Source organism: Rattus norvegicus, chromosome 16 (genome assembly GCF_021556685.1).
Source record: "Rattus norvegicus strain SHRSP/BbbUtx chromosome 16, alternate assembly SHRSP_T2T, whole genome shotgun sequence".
Classification (NCBI taxonomy): domain Eukaryota; kingdom Metazoa; phylum Chordata; class Mammalia; order Rodentia; family Muridae; genus Rattus; species Rattus norvegicus.
Genome location: NC_141549.1, coordinates 30,986,023 through 31,011,540, shown reverse-complemented (window position 1 = coordinate 31,011,540; position 25,518 = coordinate 30,986,023). Strand labels below are relative to the sequence as shown.

Genomic DNA, 25,518 nt, shown 5'->3' with positions numbered 1-25,518 from the left:
TCAAATCAGTTTTATCCATGCTGGACTCTCGGGTCCTAGATGAATACCTATACACCCCAGAAATCAATCTACCGGAATAGAAATCAGTTTGTTACTGTGTTTTAAAACCGATACAATTTGGAGTCCTTCTTAGTCAGAACTGCACTCACTATTTAGGGGGAATATATTTGCATGTGACTTTTCTTTGGTCCTACCTCAAAATCCTTTCAGCCTGACCTCTTACTTAAGCCACCACCATAGTGACCAGCTCCAGAGCTGACAGACTGCCTTTATGGAGATATCCTAGAGCACCACACCTGGGTCTCTGCCACACTCCTATCCAACATAAAACAATACAGAAACTAACTTCTACGACGAATAGACAGTATGGTATCCTTTTTAAAAATCTATTTTTATTTTATTTTTTGAGACAGGGTCTTACTGGCTGCCTTGGAGTTCACAATTTAGACCAGGCTGGCCTTGAACTAATAGTCAATGAACTCATACTGGCTTACGGCCACATGTAACTGCAGGTGTGTGGAGTCCAGAAGGGGATGTTAGCCAAATTACACCAGTACTGGGAAATGAACTTGTGTCCCCTGGAAAAGTGGCAAATGCTTAGCCATTCAGCCACCTCTTTGGGTCCTGTCTTTTCCCTTTGTGTGTGTGTGTGTGTGTGTGTGTGTGTGTGTGTGTGTGTGTGTGTGTATGTGTGTGTGTGTGTGTGTGTTGTGTGTGTGTGTGTGTGTGTGTGTGTGTATTTAAACAGAAAGATAGGTCAAGAAGGAATTCCCACAATTATTTTGGAGACTATCTCCACTTAGTGGCAGTATAGAAGTTTTATATCTATACAAAATGTTCTTCCTCTTCTAACAGCTATGCATTTGAATGGTCACATATTACTTTTTAAAAAGGAGAAGCAAGTGAAAGAACACCTTTCTCTACCTTGAGAACCAACAAGCGGTAAGTGCTGGGAGCCTTGATGAAGTGCACTTCCCTGGGAGAACTCTAGCCACACCCTCAACTGAGTGCCCAACTTTGACCTGATCTCTGTGAACCACAGGTGCCAAGGCCTTCCATCACAGGGCAATGTCTTAGTTAGGACTACTGCTGTGAAGAGACACCATGACCACAGCAACTCTTGTAAAAGGAAAGATTTAAATTGGGACTGGATTACGGTTTCAGAGGTTTAGTCGATTACACTCATGGTGGAAGACGGCAGCCGGCAGGCAGCGCTGTGCTGGAGAACGAGCTGTTCTACGTTGGGATTGGGAGGTGTCAAGAAGCGACTGCCTTGAGTCTCTGAGCCTTCAAAGTCTACCAGCCACTGACACACACATCCTCCAACAAAGCTACACCTTCTCCAAGGCCACACCTCCTAATAGTGCCACTCCCTATGGGCTTGCAGGAGGCATTTTTATTTAGACCACCACAGGCAGCAGCATTCAGTAGAGGCTCCTCTCCATGGTGCTCTTGGCATCAGCAGCATCTGACACATTTGGGGAAAGGTGAAGTAGAAGATCGTGGCAGCTAATTAAATAATTAAATAAGCCTAACGTAAAATGCTACCATTTTAGAAATACAATTTTTTCCACTTAGATATGCTGATTTCAAACGCATCAAGACAAATTAAAGGCTATAGTCCGCTCTGCTTCAGGAGAAGCATTCCATAATGAATAAAGAAGGTGGGGGAGCGGGGGACCACTGATTAGGAAAAACAAGTAGAACGCTAGCCAAGGAAGCCCAAGCCGAACAATTAGCATCCTTCTGCCACTTTCACCAGCAGCATACGTTAAAGTAAGATGCTTTCAGCCCAGCTCACAATGACAAGCCAAATTACACATGGCGATGCTCTGCTCAGACAAGCACACGTCTTCTGGCTGTTAGAATCTGCAGTGTATTTTCAGCTTGGGCATTCACTCCACCATGGGGGAAATAATCTATGTAGTATGTCTTTTAGATCCTTAGCCATCCGTAGTCTGTTTACTAAGAAGAGACTACAAAGGGTTCTGAGTACCTTTATATACCATCTATATACTATAGAGAGAGATAAAGCATAGTCTTAGAAATAGACTATAGATAGTCCAATACCTACGAAAACACGAATGTGGAATTGACAGCGCAGCTCGGCCACTGTAAATTCACAAATGCACTACCAAAGTGTAGGCTTTTATTAATGTGTCAACACTTTTATATTTATCTCAGAAACAATGACCTGGAAGCAAAAAAAAAAAAAGAAAAAAAAGAAAAGAAATAGCTGTCTAGGGGCACAAAGAGCGAGATGACATCATCACCGTACACAAAGATGTTGAAAGACTCTCATCATGGGGATTTGGAAAAATAACTCCGTGGACAAAGAATTTGCTATGTAAGCATGGGGACTTGAGTTGAAGCCCCTAGAACCCACAATTTAGAAAACAAACAAACAAACCAAAGCCAAGAGCAGAGGCATGCACCTCTCACCTCAGCCCTGGGGAGGCAGAGAAAGAGGCTCTTAGAGTTGGTTGGCTAGTGTAGTTGAGTTGGTGAGCTTGAGGTTCAGTGAAACACTTTGTCTCAAATAAACTAACAACTGGATAAATGAATAAGATGAAAAACGATAAAGACATGTTGACTTTTGATTTCTATACACGTGCTCACAGATGTGCATACATGGATGGATGCGCGCGTGCACACACACACACACACACACACACACACACACACACTCACTCTACAAAAACATCATTGTGTCATAAAAATCAGTGCTTTTCAGCAGCATTCTGAAACCTGTGCCCAATTCCCACACTCTAAGTAACACTGGTCAGGGCTGATTTCTCAACTCGCTCCTCATTCACAGAAAGAAGATGGCTAAGCTGCAGCACCACTGAGCAGCACTACCACCTGACTTCTGAGACTGCAGTGGGTACCCAAAAGAAACGGGAAGCCTATGCTTCCTCTCTGGGGGATGCAGGACTGCACCCAGCATGCAGTTTACAAACAGGAAGTGTCTGTCTCTGGCACCCCGCCAGCATCTTAGTCACACTTCTTCCTCTCAGAACTGAGGCCTGGCAACCAGGAAGCAGCCTCTGCTCTAAGCACCCACCCATAACTTGCCACCCCTAAACACATCTACCTACCTTGACTCCCTCTGCCCAACACGCCCTTACCCAAGCTCCATCGCTTGGAATGTTGACCAGTAGCAGGGTCCAAAACTCTTTTTCCATTAGTTCACATCATAGCTAATACTACAAACGCCTCCAGAACAAGTTTTGCCAGAGGCATTCAAGGTTTTAAAAGAGATAGACTCTTTGACAGAATGTATCAGTGATTGATGGACTTCCCCTGGGTATGAGGAGCTGGAAAAGCAAAACTGTGGGGCAATGTAGTCTTCGGGCGTCTGAAAGCCCCTCCCCATCCTTTTCATAGCTGCTACAACCCAAGCACACAATGCACACAGCACCCACCTTGCTTGTAGCACTGCTGAAAACAGAGCCACCACTTAACACAGGGCCCGCCTGGGACCGCTAACACTGTCTCTAAAGGGTTTCTGTTTTCTGGAGGGGATTCAATCCCATGACAAAGAAGCACTAGGATCCATTCTCTTCATTCACAAGATAAGATTGTTTCATGCACTTAGACTTTCTTTTCTGATGCCCATCGTTACCCATAACTAATGTTAGTAACAACCCCCACAATCCTTCTAACCCAGAAGCTATCCCTAATTAAAAACTGTTGACAAAGGGGAAATTTCGTTTTCTCCGAGAGAATCTCACTGGATATAAAAACCACAGTTAGGGGCAGGGCCCATGCTCACCAGGAGATAGCACAAAACAAACCCAATGGTAGTTCTGGAAGGACTTTTGTCCCATAATGCTTTCTGGGCTGTGATTTTTTTGTTTGTTTGTTTGTGTGTTTGTTTTGTTTTATTTTGTTTTGTTTTTTGTTCTGTCTTGTTTTTAACCTTATACTATGGTTATTCTTTTGCTTATACTATGGTTTCCAGGTTGTGTTTGTGGGAGCCATCTGTGTGAGATGGCTGTATGTGTTTCTGTGCTTTTTCCTGGGCTTCTCTTTTTCCCGTTTGTTTGTTTCGTCCTATTGTTCTGTTTGCTTTAATTAACTTACTTATTTTTTTGAAGAGAGAAAGGAAGGTATAGACTTGGGTAAGTGAGGAGGTGGGGAGGATCTGGAAGGGAAATTGTGATGAAAATATATTAAAAAGCATTAATTAAAAATGTTAATAAAACACTATTCTTAAAAGATATAAACAGAAGCCAACCTGTAATCTCAGCACCCAGGAGGCAGAAGGAGGAGGATAGGACTACAGCTTCAGGTTAGCCTGGGCTATATTCCTAGTTTTGGGCTATCCTATGTGCCAGCGGAGGCTACAGGGTAATCCCTTTCTCAAAAGAAAAGTAGATGTGACCAGGGGTAATTTACAGCGGAATCTATACATAAGAATTGAGAGGAGCACTCTGTGCTCTATTAGTTATCAAGAACATATAAATTAAAACAATGAGAAAGTGACATAACTATGCTACACTTAAAACACAAACAAATACAGAACACCCGAGTATGTGCACAAACAAAGAGTAAGCCTGGGCTCCTAACCTCTCTTAGAAAGCAAATAAGCCATAGTTATTCACACACACACACACACACACACACACACACACACACACACACACACAGAGAGACACAAGAGTTGGAAGCTTTGACTCTACAGGTATATGTTTGGGAATGTATTCTAAGAAAATGGGGAAAAAAGGGGGGTGGGGAGAAAGAGAAAGAAACAAACCGAAGCAGGCTATAACAATACATTTTACTGCAGTGTTGATTTTTCATCAGCACTAGGAAAACATGTGGCAACGCTTGACTCAAATATTACAAAGCAACATGATAAAATGTTTTATGAGCAATGGTAATGAAGACTGACTGGGTTGCTATGTAGCCCAGGCAAGCCTTGAACTCACATTTGACCTGGCTTAACCTCCTAAAGCACAGCACAGCATTACAAGAGTGTGCTGGCATACCAGGCATCAAGATTAATATGGTTTTAAAAATAATGACCATTTCTCTGGGCTGTGGATGTAGCTGAATAGTATAGCATTTGCCTAGCATATGCCAGATCCTGAGCTCAATTTCCAGCACCACAAAATTAAAATAAAAATAATAAAATATTTGCTATAACTTATAATATTAGAAAGTATAGATGTGTACCCACACTAGAAAAGCAGATGGCCAGCACGTTACAGGATGAAGGGGGAAAGCTGGGCATTCACACACAATCTCTCCTGCAGTACACAGGGCACGAGTAAAGACAGGGATCTGTTGGTGTCTTCTAGTGACAGCCTGGCTCCTGCCCGCATACCCCACATGTGAGCGCAATCTTGTCTGAATCAGGACAGAGTTGTGAACCAATAAAGAAGACAGCTGCTAACGTGGCCTTAGCTTTATGACATGATATTCCCAAGACCCAGCTGCCCCTCCTACCATGGCCCCTAACCAGGATCCCAGTACTGCTGTCTTCCTAAAGGTCTTCGAACTCCGAACTCCACAGCTATGGACGGACTGAGGTGGGGCGTGAGCAGTTGTAGACAGACTGTCACTGTGTCCCTAAAAGCTTCAGGAGCATGAGGACTGAGAATACAGAATGGACACCATGCCACAGTTTACCCAGAGCACTCCACAGTAGCTACGTGATCCTGGAAAACCTCTGAGTCCTCCTGTTTCACCATTTCCTCATTTGTAAAACATTCCTCTGTCCAGGAAGTTGTAAAAATGAAATGGGGTCCATGCTTGATCAACTAACTGGCTGAGATATGGAATCCAGACAGCCCCTTGCTTTAGAACAAGTCTTTTATCCTATTATCCCTTCTGGAAATTGCTGTGCTTTTATCTCATCGACATCAGTACTGTCTCCATACGGTGTCACTACAAACGAGAAAAACACAGATACCAACAATCCTAGCCTTCAGGAGCTGAAGCACGAGGATCCCAAGTTTGAGGTCAGCCTGAGTAATAGTCCAAGATCCTACCTGAAAACAAACATCAAAAAAGTCTCTGAAGTTACATGTGCCTTGCTTTGGTTGGTTTGTTTATATTGCTTTTGTTTTTGAGACGAGGTCATGCTATCTGGCCCAAACTGGGCCTCTGTCTCTGGTCTCTGCCTCCAGCACACTGGGAACACAGCTATGTGCCCCCACAATCCAATCTGCCTTCTGTGTCTTCATTAGATCCTTCAAAATTCTTCCTTTACATATCTTCAGAATCTCTCAAATAACTTAAAAACAACAACAACAACAAACAAACAAACGACCACTAAGATTCTATCCACCTTCAAAGAACGTAATTTAGGGGTTAAAACGTGACTGTTCATACAGTGCTCGTGTGGCATTCGGGAGGCTCTAAGTTTGATCCTCAGCACCACATAAAACTGGGCGAGGGAGCAGGAGGATGAGAAATTAAAGGCCATCTTAACCTACACCATGAGTTCAAAGCCGGTCTGTCACAGGTAAACCAACAAATGAGACCGGTCAAATGAGGCTGGCAAACTGAAGAACCAGTTCAATGTCTAAAATGGAAAGTAGAAAGCAATGTGTACCCTCAGGAGATCTCAAAACCTGCCTTTAAAACATTAAAACCGGGGTTGGGGATTTGGCTCAGTGGTAGAGCGCTTGCCTAGCCAGCGCAAGGCCCTGGGTTCGGTCCCCAGCTCCGAAAAAAAACAAAAAAACAAAACAAAACAAAACAAAAAAAACAAAAAGAAAGAAAAAAAAAAGAAAAACATTAAAACCTTAGAAGGCATGTTTCAGTTACAGATGAAGAACTAAGGATACTCGTGCCTCTCAAAGGTGGAGCACGGCACCTTTACAACTGTGGGTAACAACTGCCAAATTAAATGCCAAATATAATTGCCAGAATACTTTATCTCCATGGCCTCACTCTGTGGCAATCACTCCCTATACTGGGGGAAGTGACTCAGGAGTTCCTCGGGGCACTGATTGCTTTATTACACTTGCCCTCTTCTCCTCTTCCAGATCTTTCTTCTCTTCGCCTTCTCCTTGACCTTTCTCCTACACATGCATTCCCTTCATCCCCCCTCCTCCCCCATCCGCTCCTCCCCCCTCTCCCCCTCTCCCCCTCTCCCCTCCTCCCCCCCACCTCTTTTTCTGGAACACATGAGTCCACATGTAGCCCTGGATGCCTGGAATTCAAAGTGTGCAAACCAGGCTGGCCTCATACTCAGGGATCTGCCTGCCCATGCCCTCTAAATGCAGGTGCAAACCTGCACCTCCATTCCTGGCTTCATCTCCTTTCTAAATCACACACAATTTTTTCTAATGGGAATCTTCAAAGTTTAAGAGAGAGCTAATCTTTTTTGTTGTTTTATATCCTTAGAAGCAACACTAAATCAAACATGTACATAGATATACATAAACAATATAATCATAAACCCTTGAACTATTTTAGGGTGAGATAAATCAGTTGGTAAAGTTCTTGCGGACTGAGTTCATCCCCCATAACCCACATTAAAATGTCAGAGGCAGGAATGGTGGTGCACACTTTTGAGGCCTGCCCTCAGGAGGCAGAGGCAGTGGATCTCTGTGATAAGAGTAGCCTGGTCTACACTGTGAGTTCCAGGACAGCCAGGATTGCATAGAGAGATCCAGTCTCAAAAAAAGCTAAACAAACAAAAAATGCCAGGCTCAGCACATGCTCTCAACATCCCAGGGGCTGACGGGAAGGCTGAGACAGGAGGATGCCTGGGACTCAACAGCCAGCTCTCCTGGCCTATCTATTCTAATGAGTGCTAGGCCAATGAGACAACCTGTCTCACTCAGAGGAAACAGATGGTGTTCCTAAGGATGACATATGAGGTAGTCTGTTGGCCTCCACATTCACGCTCCAGAGCTTCCACACTGTCTGTCTGTCTCCCACCCTCTACTCTCTCCCTCCCTCTCTCCCCCTTCTCTTTCTCATGCACACATAAGCAAGCGCACGCACACACACTTTTTTTTAAAAAGGAGGGGAAATCGCTACTTGACAGCCACATGTTGTTTTTCATAAGAAATTACATCTGTCCTCTGAACCCTCTCTGCATTAAATATTCATACAACCATCTTCCAACTTTGTGTCTCAAAGCTAATGTGGGACATAAAAAGACAGTAAGATTAAATTATTGCTAGAAAAAAATAGAAAGGAAGATACATAGCAAAGCACCTAAAGGGGGGGATCAAATAAGATTTTACTTTATAGGAAATTAAATCCACCCATCTTACTGAAAGCTTGGCTGACCCCAACAAGTGATTAATTGCAGCATATTGTGCCCCATCAAAGCTCTTTAGGTCTTTTTATAATTCCCCAAACTGTTAAGCGTTTATCAGCACACCGCATCATAGTCAATACATATAAGGTTCATTTACCAGGAACGAAGAAACAGACTGCCAAGGAACCACCTAAATGAAGCTCACGAACGGTCCAGTGTGGGAGAGAAGGCAACCTCCCACCCCCAACCATATCCTGGATGCTTCTGCTTACACCAAGCTTAAAACAGCTAAAATGATTCTCACAGAAATTTCATCTGTGGTCTGCAAGGGGTGGGACCTTTATTGGAAAGATGTCCAAGGTTCTGCACATTCGATATCTTGATGTCACCGTGGGTCATAAGTATCTACACTTTCTAAAACTATACAGTTAAATTCTAAGTCATACCTCACTCAGGAAAAGACAATGAGCCCTTAAAACCCACACTGAGATCTGAGGAGGTAGCTCAGGGGTGTAGTTGCATACAATAAGCCCTTCATCACCATCCAAAAACAGACAGAACGCACACTGGAGATCAGCCAGAGGTTAATGAGTGGCACTCATAAGCCATACTACCTAATTTATTTTTAATGGAAAATAGTGACCCTGTCTGGTAGCATCCAAAATTTAAAATAAAACAAAAACATCAAATGTAGTTTTGTAACAAGGTTTTCACCCTAGTATTCACAAACATCATTTAAAACACTAATTGGGGTTGGAACGATGACTCACTGGGTAAAACGCTTGCTCTGCATGGGGAACACCAGGTTCAGTAAGAAACCCTTACTAGAAAATAAGGCAGAAAGCCACATGGGAAGACCTCAGTGCCAACCTCTGGCCTCTACACACATCACAGGCACATGAACATGAACACACACACACACACACACACACACACACACACACATCACATATCACACACACACATCACATCACATATCACACACATCACATCACATATCAAACATACACACACACCCCCCAGACCACTAATATCATAATTACATGTTATTGATGTATTCAGGTTTTTCTTAGCCTCCCAGTGGGTCTTAGACATCAAGGTTCAAAAGATGAGACTAGTTTTAAAATGTGTACAACAATAATGCTAGGCTTTACAAACATTTGTTTGATCTCAAATTTAACATGTCAGTTCCACAGATAATTAAATTGCAGGCCCTCTTGGGTTGGGGATTTAGCTCAGTGGTAGAGCGCTTGCTTAGGAAGCGCAAGGCCCTGGGTTCGGTCCCCAGCTCCGAAAAAAAGAACCAAAAAAAAAAAAAAAAAAATTGCAGGCCCTCTTAGCCACCAAGACTGTTTGGAGAAACAAACTATAACACAATGACACCCATATTAATGCAAGTGTTAATGTTATACACAGTCTCCATACCTAGACAACATGAAGCAAATATCAAAGACCATGAAAAGGTCTGTCTGCTGAGGCTTTTGACCTCTATATTTTCATCATTGTTCAATGATTATGAGATTGTTATCATTTGTAATGTCTTAATCAGAGTAAAGCCACTTTTGTCCACTGAGATAAATGTCTTTTATGTACCACCACATAAAGCTATTCAAAACATCAGTCTCACAATGACTCAGCCATGTGGACATCTTGAAAGATTACGTGCTTTAATGAAACAAAGCCACAACAAGAAAGTTAATTACCAAAGCTTCCAAAACACCCAGCTGTGCCCTAGACAAGCACCTAACATAATCAAGGCTTAAACCCACCTAGTTCTAGAAGATGCTATGATGTCACAGCTTCACGTTCCTCCAAGTAGCTGAAGACAACAGCCTTTCCAGACCAAACTTAAATAAGCTATAACTTATATAGAATAAAACACAACTTACCTGGAATAACTGGAAAAAAGCATGTTCTAGCTACACAAATATTAAACCAAAATCAAACTTCCACAGAGTAAGACACAACATGGAAACTACTTAATTATAAATAATTTAAGCTTTTCTGCCCTTGGATAATACTAAAACTACATGTGTGCCATCTTGATACAATGGATAAAATATGTGAGAAGATTACTGAATGTTGGACTGTCAGGTAACCCATATCAATGACACAACCTCCTTGATAAGCAGCTCAAATGGTTGGCTAGAAGCAACCATTTGATGGTTTGTTCCACGGGATTTTTTAAGTATGATATTTTTTCAAGTTTTCAGTTATGCTTTCTAGGCACATCATCTAACAAGGTACGTATTTTCTTTCACATGGTAAAGCAGAACAGAAGTAGAAGGCAGTGGCCCTCCGCATGCTGTGCTGGGAGAAATACTACTTCTTCCCCAGTCACTCTGTGTCAAATCAAAAATAGGTCGTTATAAACCAAATCTACATCCTGTTACAACAACCACTCAGCGTTTTATCTCAACCCTAAGTCAAACTCAAGACTGGAGAGACCTCGGCAAATTAACAACAACAACAACAATAATAAATGCAACAAAAAAAGCAATAAATTATTCAGAATATAAGGTGTCAAAAGGCCATTCCCCACCCAGTGATACCAGGCGATCGCTATGAGTTCTTCATCTTCCTCAGTCTTGTCTTTTTTATTGATGGCCATTTCTTATTTCTACTTAACATCACGAAGCTTTCGACATTTCTGCAAGCTTTAACTAGTGAGTTTTATAGTATTTCCACGATGTGGCAAGACATTATTGGCTTCACTTAATGGCTGAGAAGACAGAAAGGTTAATGCCCTACTCAAGTCTATTCTTGAAGCTAATGGTAATTCAGGACTTTAGCTGCAAATGATCATATGATAATTAGCCAGGGTCCATTGGCCCATGGAGTTTTCTAGCAGAGAGCAGCTCAAAGGGCTATTATTATTTCCTGAGTTGTTCAACTGTCATTTAAACACGCATTATACTCTTAAGTGACGATGCCCTAAGAGGCCACTAACGACACTTAACAAAACTGCTCAGTAGATGCTCTTGTCCACCTAGAAGCTAAGTCTCTTACTGAACTTCCACTCCCATGGTACTTGAGCAACTTCTGAACATAACCCCACTGTGAAAAATGGAAGGCCACCCTAGTGAGATGACCAAAGGGTCCTGGCAGGGGAGCAGACTTGGAAAGGGACTTTTCTGTAAGCACGAGGCATAACCAAGAGGTTGGAGACACAGTTCAATCATAAGTGCTTGCATAATATGCTCCCAAGGTCAAGGGTTCGATTGTCAGTGTAAGTGATGAGGGGAGGCCAGCCCATAATTAGTATATGGTATTTTTAAAAGTTTAAATCTCCCCATTATTAAATCTCCATAAGGAATATCAGAAGAAATCAAAATTCCAGGGCCCCCTGGTTGAGAATCCCTAACTTAAGTGACCCACCGTAGCTGGTAGAGTTAGCAATCTACATCCACAAATGCCCAGAGAGGAAAAGCATAACTACCAACTCGGTAAACAAGTAAGCGGGTTATGTGAAGAACAATTGTTTGTTAAGGTCTTCCACATTCAGCCTGGGAAAGGTTGAGGCAGTGGGTTTCATAGTGAACACTCAGTACATATACTGTGTGAAGCACATGAATAGGTGGACAGTTCAATAGGGCTCTGTCCACCTCTCTGTCCTCCCCAGGGACCATGCTCCCCACCTGATGCTCTCATTACAAATCCCACTACAAAACTAACTACAATTGTGCACATTACATAACAATTGTGCACATTACATAATATGAACATATGTGACACTTCCTAAGCCTACTGAAAATAAGTTTACTAAAGCTTATGTATTAATCTTCTAATTCTGACTACACTGATCTCCTTTCCAAGGGTCCAGTGGGCCCCAAAGGAGCTAATGAAACAGTTTCTAGCCTACAAAGCCAAGAAAGAGACTGAGGACTCAAGTCCAGCCATCGCTCTGATGTCTTCTTCGGTGCTACCCATCTCAAGCAGGTCACCTGAATGTCTGCTCACTGAAAGAAAATGTCCTCCCTGGATCACTATTGAGAACTTGTACTGCCCTGATGGTCAAGCAGCATCTTACTGAGCACCTCTGGGTTAGAAATGCACCCAGAAGAATGGAGTCCGGAGGGGCTGGAGAGAGACCTGAAGGTATTGCTACCAAGCCTAGTGATTAAATACCTGGGCCCCACATGTGAAAAGCGGGAACAGACTCTCAAAACCTGTCCTCTGAGCACATGTGCACCGTGGCACGCACACGCATGCATATACACACACACACAATAAGCAATAATGCAGACTTGGATAAAAAAGGAAACAAAATAAACTTAAAGAACAATGTGTTTATAAACATTTAGTAAGTAAAAATGTAGTCGTGGGCTTACCGTTTATTAAACTTTTCCTCCCATACCGCAGGTAAACCCACACTCCACGTAAGACTTTCACAATTTACAACTCAAGAGTCTCACAAAACATGGAAACTTTCTCGATCTACTTCATAGACTTGAGATAATCTTTAGAGAATAGAACTTTTAAGTTTCTTATGACGACTTACTGAAATTATCCCACTACTTGGTCACCATCCACATCTAAAAGACAGCAGTGTTTCATAACAGTTTCATCCCCATTGGTATTTCCTTCCTCCGAAGCCCAGTTTCCTTGAACCTCACATCCTCCCACTCTCTTTGTGGGATTCGATGACATAAACTGCTACTCATCTACCAATGGGTTTTCTTAAAACCTAAATCACGATTCTCCTCTACAACACAGCTTCTGACGGGGTTTGAAAGAACACAGATCCAGAGAGAGTGAAAACACAATCAACATTTCTAAAGCAGGCTGCAGCAACTGGAGATCACATAACCAAGTCCTCCCCCACTTCTCTCAATTTTCTCTCAGTTATCTATCTCCTTCCAGACTGCATTAACATGGAAGAAAGACAGAAACACGGACACATCCAGTCACTCAGCTCAGCCTGGGCGACCCAAACCTGTCAATCTGCTGGTAGTTTCCTCTGCAGCATTTTTGGCAATAGCTATATGCACCATCTCAACCTGGAAATGGCTGAGTGGGACTAAAGAAAAATCACACCGCCGTTCTAACTGATTGTTGTGACTGAAATCTCCAGTGAGCTCTCGGCATGGTATTTCTACTTACTGTGCTTTGTATGCAATTCACCTTTGTCCTTCCCAAGATGAAGACTTAGCATTGCTAGTCTCTATCACGTTCACATCTTCATCTAGGCTGGTAACTTCCCACCAGCCCCACGTTCGTAAACAGGGCAGGCTGACAGGACATCCAGCCTTGGATCTAACCACTATCCAAGATGTTAACCTACTTAAACCTATAAGCATGTCTGCATTCCCTCTGGCTCAACGGTGGAATAGCTCTCCCTGTCCCATCCCAGGAAAATCCATGTACTTTCTTCCAGATCTTAACCTTTTAATAGCTTTGTCAAACCTTCCCAATGACGCCCTTCTCTCTCTCCTGCTGTCACCACCCTCTGCTTCTCTATGGGTCGTTCTGACTGTCGTAGAAACTTGTTCTACAGCACTGACATTGAGAAACAATCCCTCCATTACCCTTCTCATCCCCCTCAACAGGCACATTTCTCTTGGATTTCAGAGCAAAATGCTTTAGATGAGCAGTCTGTGATCTTCAAAAGCTCCCCAACCCACTCCAATCAAGTTCTCATTCTTAACATCACATCCAAAGAGCTTTTCAGGGTCATTATCGACTAGTATGACCCGGTCATTCACCACCCCCACCCCACTCCCTGAACATTCGGAGTACAGTAAGCACTAATCAGACAAGACAGCAGACGATCAGCATACACTGAGCCTGTGCAAGCCAAACCACCCAGTAATAATGCTCAGCAGGCTACCCCAGTCAACGTCGATTCACCCTCTGTGTTCATTTCTGGCCCGTAACAAACACCCTGTGTCCCTCCTCAGAGGACTCACTTCACTAGAGCTGGCATGCACTTAGCTTCCCTCTATATACCTGGCTACTCATCTGCTCATGCAAACTGTACAATCCTCCAGGTGGCTGCTGGCTACCTTTCATTCTTACTGTTCTTCCATTCTCTGTGCAGTGTCTTACGTAGCCCCTCAAGGCTCAATCTGTGAAATATGTTTCTTTCCCAGCACAGAATCACACCCTGATCAACCACACTCAACACCACTTCAGCAGTCAAAGTGAGTATTAACAAAAAAGAACTACCAATCTCCAATCTCCAACCCCAAAATATACCCCCATCCCATGACTTCACCGTCTGACGGTCTGCTCTACTGCTCATGCTATTCTTGGTAAACCTTTATCACTCTTGAGGCAAGAACCAGTATCACTGGCCCTACCTCCAAGCATTGTCCATATCTAACCCCTATTCAGTGGATCAGACACTCTCTCCTGACCTCCTTGGGCACCAGGCATGCATGTAGTGCACAGACATACATGCACACACACACTTAAATACATAAATAAAAATAAGTACATTTTAAAACATAAAAATAAATTACCTCCCAACTTTCACAATGACGTCTACAATCCATCTTCCAACTGGAAGAAGGCAGTAATGTCTAGCATCTTACGAATGAAGTAAATCCTCCCTCCTCTCTAAAGTAGAGTTGCTTCATCTGGATCTATTACCTTTCCAGTATCATCTTTCTCCATTCTCTCTATAATATGTTCTCCTCAAGCAATAATATCCTCATGTCGGCGCATGGTGGCACTCACACATGGTGGCACACGCTTTTAATCTCAACACTCACCGGCAGAGGCCAGCCTGGTTTACACAGTGAGTTCTGAGACAGCCAACAGCTATGTAAAGAGACTCTCCCAAAAAAACATAAAACAAACAAATAAAGCAAACCAAAAAAATGAATCACCTTTTACTTTTTGAGCCTTAAACCTACCAAGTTTCCTCCCATTGTGTGTCACTGTACCTGAAGTTCCTTCTGTTGGAGAGAGTCACTGCCCTTACCTCTGCGTAACTCCTTTCTTCTCCTGATTCTGCTTTCGGTTCAAGCCAGCCCTCCTCAGAGCTCGGTAATAACGTCAAACAACCTGAGTCATCTGAGGGCTTTTGTTCGCCTTGCCCCTCCCCTCCTCCACAACCACATAAAGGCTTCCCAGACTGGGACCTTGTCTCCCTGTCTGACACTGAGTTGTCCACGGAGAGAAAACTGCTTAGCACATTACAAATACTCCAAAAACAATTAACAAATGATCAACTGAAAACTGGGTGTCATGGTTTGACTATGCTTGGCCCAGGAAGTGGCACTATGTGGAGGTGTGGCCTTGTTGGAGGAGGCGTGTGACTGTGGCTGTGGACTTTAAGACCCTCACGTAGCTCCCTGGAAGTCAGTCTTCTTCTAGCAGCCTTCAGATGACGATGCAGAACTCAGCTCCTCCTGCACCACACCTGCCTGGATGCTGCCATGTTCCCACCTTGATGATAATGGACTGAACCTCTGTACCTGCAAGCCAGCCCCAATTAAATGTTATCTTTTACAAGAGTTGCCTTGGTTATGGTGTCTGTTCACAGCAGCAAAACCCTAACTAAGGCACTGGGATTCATCAAATCAATACTGGCAGTGGAAAAAACAAATGTGCAAGGTCACAGCTCAGACTTCAGAAAGACAAGGCGTGAGCCGTGTGCAGGAAACAGTGGTAGTTCCCAACCCTAACCCAACTGATAACCCACCCGTCCTCATTCAAATCCTAAAACCTTCGTGTCTTCCAGTGAACTGAATCCCTATTTAGCCAGAAACAAGTCCTGCTCTAGATCACCAAGTTAACTAAAATCCCAAATCAGTGTATACAGTGTGGTCTGCCATGAGCTCAGCTGTCCTATACAAGAGTGTGCTCCCCTAAGCACACTATGCTTACTACGCCAAAGCCTCACATGCTAGGTCCCAGATCTTAGGCTGATCTCCACGCCCCTATAGAAATAGGCATTCCACAGTCCCAAACATACTTGACTTTTCATGGAAAGCACGTATCCCTTAACCAATCTCTTTACAGATGAACTAGAATACAGACACTAGAGGATTGAAGCCATAGTCTCACTACAGTACCCCATCATGGACCAGAAACTACCATCTTCCTGAGAGGTATAATCATACCACCACATCCACACTATCACCTCTCCCATTTCCACATCCTCCATCATTTCTACCATCACCACCACCTCCACCTTCCTACCTCCATGTTCACCTCCTCAATCACCACTTCCATTTCTACCATTACTACCAAGAGCACCACCAGCAACAGCATCACCATCTCCACCACCACCACCACCACCATCATCACCATCATCAATCTTCTCTATCACTACCAACAGTTTTCTCCACCATCACCATCATCAACACCACCTCCTTTACTAACACCATTATCAATATCACCTCCCCCATCATCACCACCCCCCCCTCCACCACCACTACCACCACCATCACAAACACCACCTCCATCATCACCAACACCTCTACCATCACTGTTATTGTGTATCCCCTCTTCCATCAACCTCACTAATATCACCACCTCTACACCACAACCACACCTTTCCCCTATACCATCACCAGCACCTGCACCAACTCCTCAGGCAACACCATTAGTGGTATCACCTCCTCTATCACCACCACTAATACTACCCCCTCCTCCAACACAATCCTCCCCACAGCCATTTCAATCACCACCATCACTACCACCACCATCACCATCACCAACTCTACCACCACCACCACCACCACCATCACCATCACCAACTCTACCACCACCACCACCACCCTCACCAACTCTACCACCACCACCACCACCACCACCTCTACCACTACCACCAACAACACCATCACCACCACCACCACCACTACTTTTTCTACTATCATCATTACAAGACCCTTAATACCATGCCCCTGTAATATGTCGTTCAAGTCCAAATTTGCCAGTTGCTCCATATTTTAGCTTTAGGCTACATGTTGTCATAAGTTTAAAAAGAAGTCCCATAAGTCAGTGTTCCTACCCCTCTCCTCCCGCCAAATCATATATGTCTCAGCTAACCTCAACCAGCTTTTTACCAGTCACCTATCTACAGAAACAAGTCATCTAACAGGTTTCACAAGCTCTTACAGTGGGAAGACTAGCATCATCCCCCAAAATAAGGCCCAGAGAAGTTAAGGGAACTGGCCACAGGACAGTTAAATCCCATCCAAAGGTGTACACTGCCATGTTTTGTTCTTCATTCATTTCCCATAGCTCCAGGACTGGGTGCTTAGCGTAATCCATCAATGTCTGCTGAAATGACATTTCGTTTAAAAATTTTAAGATTAAAAATAAAAAAACCCATATTTGTATGGGTGTTTGGTCTGCACATATGCCTGTGAGCCACGTGTGGGCAGTGCCTGTGGAGGCCAGAAGAAAGTGTCAGATCCCTTAGGACTGGAGGCACAGATGGTTTTAGCCACCATGTGGGAGTCAGGAACAGAACCCAGTCTTCTGAAGGAACAGTCAGTGCTCCTAACCTGAGCCACCTCTCCAGCCTTTAACACTGGTATCTCAAATGTCCATTTTTAATCATTGGGCATGGTGAAGTTTTCACTAATTCTAGCACTCAGAAGGGAGACTCAGGTAGGTCTCTGAGCTTAAGGACAGCAAAGGCTACACAATATGATTCAGTCTCCAAAAAACAGTTCATTATTAAAAACCAACATCCATCTAATTAGAATTTTATTTCAGTGCTATGCATATAAGAAACTTACAAAATAAAAGCATCCTAACCAAACTTCAAATTATCTGTTCACCAATTAACCAAGACTTCCCGGGCCCTCAGTAAAGGGCACCCCTTACATGGCTAGAGTCTTCTGTTCCTCCAGCTAGGCTGCATTTTGCCAGCTCATACATACTGGGTTTGCTCCTCTGTTTACGACAATTGAAATAACAAAATTTAAATATATACATATAATCAAGAGACATGTGAACATAAAAAGCACAGTTTCTATAAAAACAATCTTGATTGACTCAGAGTGACTAGATCAATGTGTGAGGATGAAGAAAAGAATCAAGTCAGACACCAGAGCGACAAGAACTGAATAACTCAGAGACTGCACTGAGCCAGCTTTGTAAGTGCCCCAGTTCTCACAGCGAACACAAAAGCCATGAAGTCAAGAGGGGACTGCACCGAGGGGGATCGGAGAGGAGTTAACGGCGGGGAATGACAGCGGATATGATCATATCTCACTGTATACATGAGGGGAATTGTCAAGAGTAAGGAAAATAATTAAAGGAGGAGGGGGATTGGATAGGGGGGTTCTGGAGGGGAAACCGGGAAAGGGAATAACATTTGAAATGTAAATAAAGAAAATATCCAATTTAGAAAAAAGTAAAATATTTAAGCTGGAAAATTACAGTTGATGCTGTTTATGCTGTGGTCATACAGAGAAACATAGAGGTCTCTAATCCAGTGATCACATTTAGTTTAAAAACAAGACTGATGTACAATCTTGTATGTACTCACTTTGGTTAAAATAAAATATCTGATCTGTCTGTGTTTTAATGATTCCTTGACTTTAATGGCCTTTTACTGAGTTAAGCAACTTACTTAAAAATTTTTTTAAATGTTTTTAAAGATTTATTTTTATTTTGCAGGTTTGCTGGCACGTGTATATGTGTACCATAGGCCTACCTGGTGCCCACAGAGACCGAAAGAGATCATCAGACGCCCTGGAACTGGAGTTATATAGACAGTCATAAGCCGAGAGCTGCCACAAAGTCGCTGGGAACGGGACAACAGTGCTCTTCCCTGAGCTACTTCTCCATCCCCTCCCATGTTTCAACTGCCAACAGACCTGGAAGAAAGTGAGTCCTTCTGCTGCCCTGCCCTCCCCCGGGGAAAACACATTTGTAGCACTTCAAATACAGTCTAGTCTATACCGGTGAAATAGGTACATCATGGGGAACTTCCTGCGTCACCACAATCCTGCGGAACATTAATGTGTTTAGCACCAAGAACTGGTTTTACAGCTCTCATGAAGACTGCTCATTTTCAATTCTGCTCCACTTCTTGAAGAAATGAGATATTCTCATCCCAGACAATTCCTGCTGGTGCAACATGTAAGTTTCATGAACTGCTTAAGAGTCATCCATTTGAAGCTGTCAGACAGCTCTTCCCCCTCCACCGTGAGAGCGTTCTAATCCAAACAGAGCCTGCAGACAGTGCTTGCAGCATCACCGTGAACGAGCACTTGTTTACACCAGCACTATTTATTATCAGCCTTTGTTTTCCACACTTCATTTTTACTTTTGATTTTCACACTTACATTAGGTGGGAAACACCTACTTTTAGCCAAACATACCCTGAAGCTGAAAAGTCAGAATGTATGGAGCAAAACTGCACATTTAACAAAGGGAGAAATGGCGAGAGAACGTGAACTGTCTTAGTCTCCAAAGAATGTTAATACCGTCTCTAGTAACTTGGGAATATGGAAAATTTTCTTTTCTATTATAAAGATAGTTTCTTTGATGATACCCAGATCTAATCCAGGGTCTTGCACATTCTAGGCATGTGTTCTACAATGGAACTATATATCCCTAGTCAATATTATTTTCAACTTCTAAAATTACTCTTATAGGGACTGGGAAATGACTCAACAGGTAACACGTTTGCTGTACAAACATGAGGATGGATTGACCCCTATCATCTGTGGGAAAAGAAAAAAGGACGGAGGGATGGGGGAAGGAAGAAAAGAAGACAGACAGATGGACAGACAGACAGACAGAAAGGGTGAGCCATCTAGATGTGGGGGTATGGTGCAATCCATGTATAATTCCAGCACTAGAGAAGCAATACCAGAATGACCTCTGGGGCTGGTTGGCAACTCAAATTCAGATCAGTCAGCTCCAGGTTCAATGAGGGACTCTCTTAGCAGCTAGGAATCCTGGGTGTGCAAGCATGAGGACTGGAGTTTGGATCCCAAGACTCATGTAGGAAGCCAGGACTGCACCATGTATTCCTATAACGCCAGCTCTGAGAGGGGTAAGTGGATTGCTGGACCCCAGACTAAACAAACCACGCAAGTCCCAGGTTCAGGGAGAAACTACATCTCAAAAGAATAAGGTAGAGAGTGACATACAAAGACATTCAGTGCCTGCCTCTGGTCTGTATGAGTGTACACATAGACACACAGACAAAAGTATACACACATACACACACACAAAAAAAAATAAAATAAAATCTCTTTATATGCAGGGTGGTGTTGAACACATTATTTAAGCTTTCTGAGTCTATTTTTTCCAATTGCAAAATAGATTAATACATGTCTTACATAACACTAAAACCATCAACTGAGGTAAGCAACACATATGCAATGCGCAGTACATGGTTGAAGAGATCCGTGATTAAAACTTCTGCACTAATAATACACACACAATCATATACTTATTTTTTTCTATTTTTTTCAGACAGGGTCTTACTATGCCCCCACCCCCATTGGAGACACAAAGGTCCCTTATGCCCACAGATCACTAGGGAAACCAACCAGCAATGTTAAACACTCCAGGGTGGGGAGTGTGTGTGGGAGGGAAGGGTCCTCAGCAGAGGAGATGAAATACCTGCTTTCCCACCCAGAAGGCTGGGAGTGGATATTATTTAGGACCTGGTGACCTTTTTGGTATCTGTGGAGGCAGACCTAAATTCCCCAGAATGCTATCCTAGACTCTTCCTCCCTGCTGAGGCCTCCCCCCAGCACAGCTGTAGCCATTTTGTTCCATGCCCGCCAGCTATTTCATGTTGTTGCTGTAATATGCCTGCCAGACACTGACAGAGAAAAGTAACATGGCTCAGAGCAGGGTCGTGCTGACTACACACCCTGTTATGTTCTGCATGTTATGAGGTTTGTTAAGCATAAGAAATTCGACAACCAAAAAGCTCCACTCAGGACCAATCAGAGTAAAGGTCAGCTAGAGCTGTTTCGTCTAGCTAAGCCAAAATAGGCTGAGTCAGAGCTGACCACCGGGCAGCACTTCCTGCACCTGCACATGAGCTCATTGTGGTTTTTTTCTCTTATAAGCCAGCCCCAAGAAATGTTTGGGGCCATAACCTCAGGCCCCAAATCCTGAGATTCAGCCCTGATCTTAGGGTACACGTTCACTGACACGTTCACGTTCCTGTCTGACTGACATCTGTGTTTATGTGGTTTGTGGTCGACTCCTGAACCCCAACACTTCCTAGATCATTATCTTTAGCTCCCAGTTAAACTCATCCTTAGGGGAGATATCACGTATTTTATGGCCTGCTGACCTCTATGATATCCTGGTCAGAGACCACATCGGAGTCTACGCCTTTTAGCTATAGAGCCCACCTGCACGGTCACATGCCCTTTGTAAAGACGTTTCTAAGCAGTCACACCTTAAGCTTCTTTGTACACTGTTGTGGAAGAGGAACGATTGTTGCCTGGACTCTTTTCCCCATGTTGTACTGTGTTTAAATATGCATTAGACTCCTTGACATCTGATTCAAGTTGACATCTTCTCGGATCACTGTCCACACTGACACCGGCTGGGTCCTCTCACCCTCGGAAGCCTTGAACTCACGATCCTCCCATTCAGCCTCCCTCCTGAAGGTCTCAACCTGAGGGCTGCTTATCAGATATCTACACTACAATTCACAACAGTAACAAAACTAAAGTCATGGAGTGTTAACCAAACAGTCTTATGGCTGGGGGTCCCCACCACATCAGGAACTGCATCAAAGGACCCCAGCACTAGGAGGGCTGAGAACCAGTGCACTAGAACTGCAGCCATGCGCCACAGTGCTCGGCTTGCTCAGAGTTCTTAAAGCCGTGAGGAAGGAGCGAAGCCTCCATGGGTCTTCTGAAAGTACACAAAAGTTCATGCATGTTCTTCTGTACCTGCCCTTAGGAGAAGCTTAGAGGCTCTGACGTGTCTGTGGATCACAGATGTTTAAAAGCTGCTTAACAGTAGGCTGAAGATTTGTTTTCTCTATTCCCTATATATATAATATTTATAAAGTTTTCTAAAGAAGGAGTCTGAAAATCCAGACATGTGGCAGCACTTTTCAGCCAGTTAGAAGGAAGGCAGAAAGTGAAGTAAGGTGAAATATTGTTTCCCTTTTATCTCTCTTTAAAAATCCAAACTGTAAATTCATTTAGTTCAAATTATTCTACAACTTAGACATATATGAACCAAAACAGCCAAACTAAAGTTTTAAAGTTTTAAAATATTTAACAACAACAACAAAACAAAAGAAAACAAAAAGCCCAGTAATACCAAGGAGGGTGATCAAAATCAAGGAAACTTAAAATAGCCCTGTTGCTTATATAATACAGAAGAGATTCTTCCTTCTTTGGAGTGAAATCTTCAAATTACTCATTCCTCCTTCTGACTCAGTTAACAACCTTCACCTCAAACAGCTATCGCAGTGCCTTAAGTGTGTGCAATAAGGAGACAGTGGGGAAGGGAACTCAAGTCAGGAGAAACGGGGTAAAGTCTTGTTCTGTCACCAGCTGACTGGAAGACAGCTGGCCAGCAGTAAAGCACTGAGAGTCTTCAGTGAAACACATTTCCAGAGACACTAGAATTTTCCTCACTAGAAAAACAGTCTCACCAGGTAACCACTTAACCTTAGTGTAACCATCCTGAGGCCACCAGACACCTCCACTGCACAGCCCCTTTCCTTAGAACACACTGGACTGGACAAGAAATGTTAAATAAAGTACAAACACATAAAAATAATCAAAACACAATGAAGAGAAGTTTGACACACATTCATCTCTAAAGCCTTATCCCAGAGTTCACTGAAAAATACTTGTTACAAAAAGGGAGGCTTGCCTTCATGAGTTTTATTTCCAAATGTCTTTCCAAAGCACAGCCTTTTCAGTGGGCTGTAAGGATTTTATAAACCAGGATAGCCCTAAGCTAAAGAGATATCCCTTCCCCTCTAAAGAAAAGCCATACCGAATGGAACCAGGCCTCCCAATGCAACCCTTAGAGTGTACTGTAGCAACGCACACAAAGGGCAAGCCATCATGACGAGTGGCTCCTGTCAAAGTCCGTGACTGATGTATTAAGACTGGAATGTGACAGTTATTAAAAGGAACCTTAGCGGTGTTCTCACTCCTAACAGGCACTGTTCCCACTGTAAAAATGGCTAACAAAGTACAGGGCTCTCATTTAGACTCTCAGGCATGCACATCTTTAGCGGTTTCCCTCCACATGGCCATTATGTATCAAAGAAATCTATAATCTGTTTGCAGGTAGGTGTAGACATCATGCACATCAATAAAGGAAAAGCACGTGCTGGCTTCGGCAGCACTTATACTAAAACTGGAACGATACAGAGAAGATTAGCATGGCCCTGCGCAAGGATGACACACAAATTTGTGAAGCGGTTCAGAAATTAAAAAAAAAAAAAAGCCCAACAACACAAGGTACTTTCTTATTGAAACAATGCCTCCACAGCCCAACAACAGTTGAAGTGTACAGAAAAGTCTAGAAGGAGATGGCATGTTGCGACCTTCTCTCATTTCCTGACATAACGCCAACACAATTCCTTCACACTAAAACGAACATTGATCTGAGCTTTTGAAGATGGCTTTGTGGGTGAAGTGGTGGCTATGCAAGCACAAATGCTTGAGTTCAAATCCCCAGAACACACATAAAGCCTGGTAAAATAGCAGGTTTTTTTAATCACCGAGTCCCTACAGCAGAGACAGGAGACTCCCTAGAAATCTGCTGGCCAGCTAATCTCACATAATGTTGAACACCAAACTGGATGGCAAGAAATGATGTTCAAGGTTGCTCTCTAATCTCCACGTTTTCTATGGCACGTGTGCTCCACAGACAGACAGGCAGACAGACAGGCAGGCAGGCAGACAGACAGATAAATGATGTTCACTTAGCATATGATCCAATCACCCTTAGTCACAACTCCAAAATGGATGGTAGATTTTCCTAACATTCTACCTCATAAACAGAAAGTCCCAGCAGAGTAAAAAAGGAGGGTCAAAGGGCCCCAGGAGGCTTGGCTTCCTCCAGCTGCCATTTCCCAGTAAGCAGATAGCATGCGACATGCTACAGCAGCAGCTCTTCAGTCTGCACTCGAACATGAGGTAGCACATTTCAGCTGCTCAGAGGCATAAACCATGAGACTCATATCTTCTTTGTACAGTAGAATTTAGAAGCTGTTTCTTAAGAGTTTGGCTCCAGGGGCTGGAGAGATGGCTCAGCAGTTAAGAGTGCTTGCTTATTCTTCCAGAAAACCAAAGCTTGGTTTTTGACACCCATGTTGAGTACCTCCCAAGCACCTCAAGTCCAGCTCCAGGGATCACACAAACACTGACAGACAAATTAAATGCTTTATAAAAAGGCTCTAAGTTCTCTTTGTTGCCCTTAAAGCACAGTACCCCTACTGAAAGGACTATAAATAAATTCCAACATTTAAATGTTGACAGGGCATTTCCACCCAGAATTAAAAGATGCATGTATTCTTTGCTCAATCGATTCCCCTTTCAGGAGTCCAGCCTGTAGAATTCTTGCACACCAAGATTAAGATGCCCATTCACTACAGCAGTTCATAAAAGTGGTCCATTATGCAGACCCATTACCATATGAGACACCACACAAAGAACAAGCCACTCTGTTCAGTGAGGGGAAAAAAAGCAAAGTGTCAGAACAAACAGAGAAAAAACATACTCGAAATTTCAATGCTGTGTGCTCATTTACTTGAATCAATGAATGGGACTTGTCTCAATCAAAGATCAGCAGCTATCCTTCTCAGGAAGGAGATGGAGATGCGGGAGCAGGGGTGGGGGTGGGAGGTCACAGCGAAGGGCCTGTCCTAGTCACTGTTGTACTGCTGTGAAGAGACACCATGAGCCTGCCAACTCTTATAAAAGAAAGCACTTAGCTGGGGCTGGCTCGCAGGTTCAGCTGTTTAGTCCATTATCGCCGTGATGGGGACGGCGCAAAGGCAGACACAGGGCTGAAGAGGTAGCTGAGATCCTGATCCTTAGGCTGAAAGAAGCCACTGGGCCTGGCCTGGGTTTCTGAAACTCCAATGTCACACTTCCTCTAACAAGGCCAGACCTAATCCTTGTAATCTTTTCAGACAGGTCCACCTACTTGACACTAAGCATTCACCTACAGAAGCCCACGGGGACCATTCTCATTCAGTCAGCACAGGCCAGTTTAAGAAGACTTTTCTTGAGGCTGGGGATTTAGCTCAGTGGTAGAGCGCTTACCTAGGAAGCGCAAGGCCCTGGGTTCGGTCCCCAGCTCCGAAAAAAAAAAAAAAAAAAAGAAAAAAGAAAAAAAAAGAAGACTTTTCTTTC

The 25,518-nt window shown here is 43.4% G+C and overlaps 2 protein-coding genes and 1 non-coding gene across 4 annotated transcripts in view; 1 reads left to right on the top strand and 2 right to left on the bottom strand.

Moving 5' to 3' along the window:
- Erich1 (glutamate-rich 1) overlaps positions 1-25,518 on the bottom strand; it is a gene marked incomplete at its 5' end in the record, with an annotated part of 52,793,804 nt that overhangs the window by 52,652,823 nt on the left and 115,463 nt on the right.
- The window catches only part of Klhl2 (kelch-like family member 2), a 112,276-nt gene that overhangs the window by 45,794 nt on the left and 40,964 nt on the right, over positions 1-25,518 (bottom strand).
- LOC120097650 (U6 spliceosomal RNA) lies at positions 23,483-23,588 on the top strand. Its single transcript, XR_015640562.1, has one exon. It is a non-coding gene; the product is annotated as a U6 spliceosomal RNA (small nuclear RNA).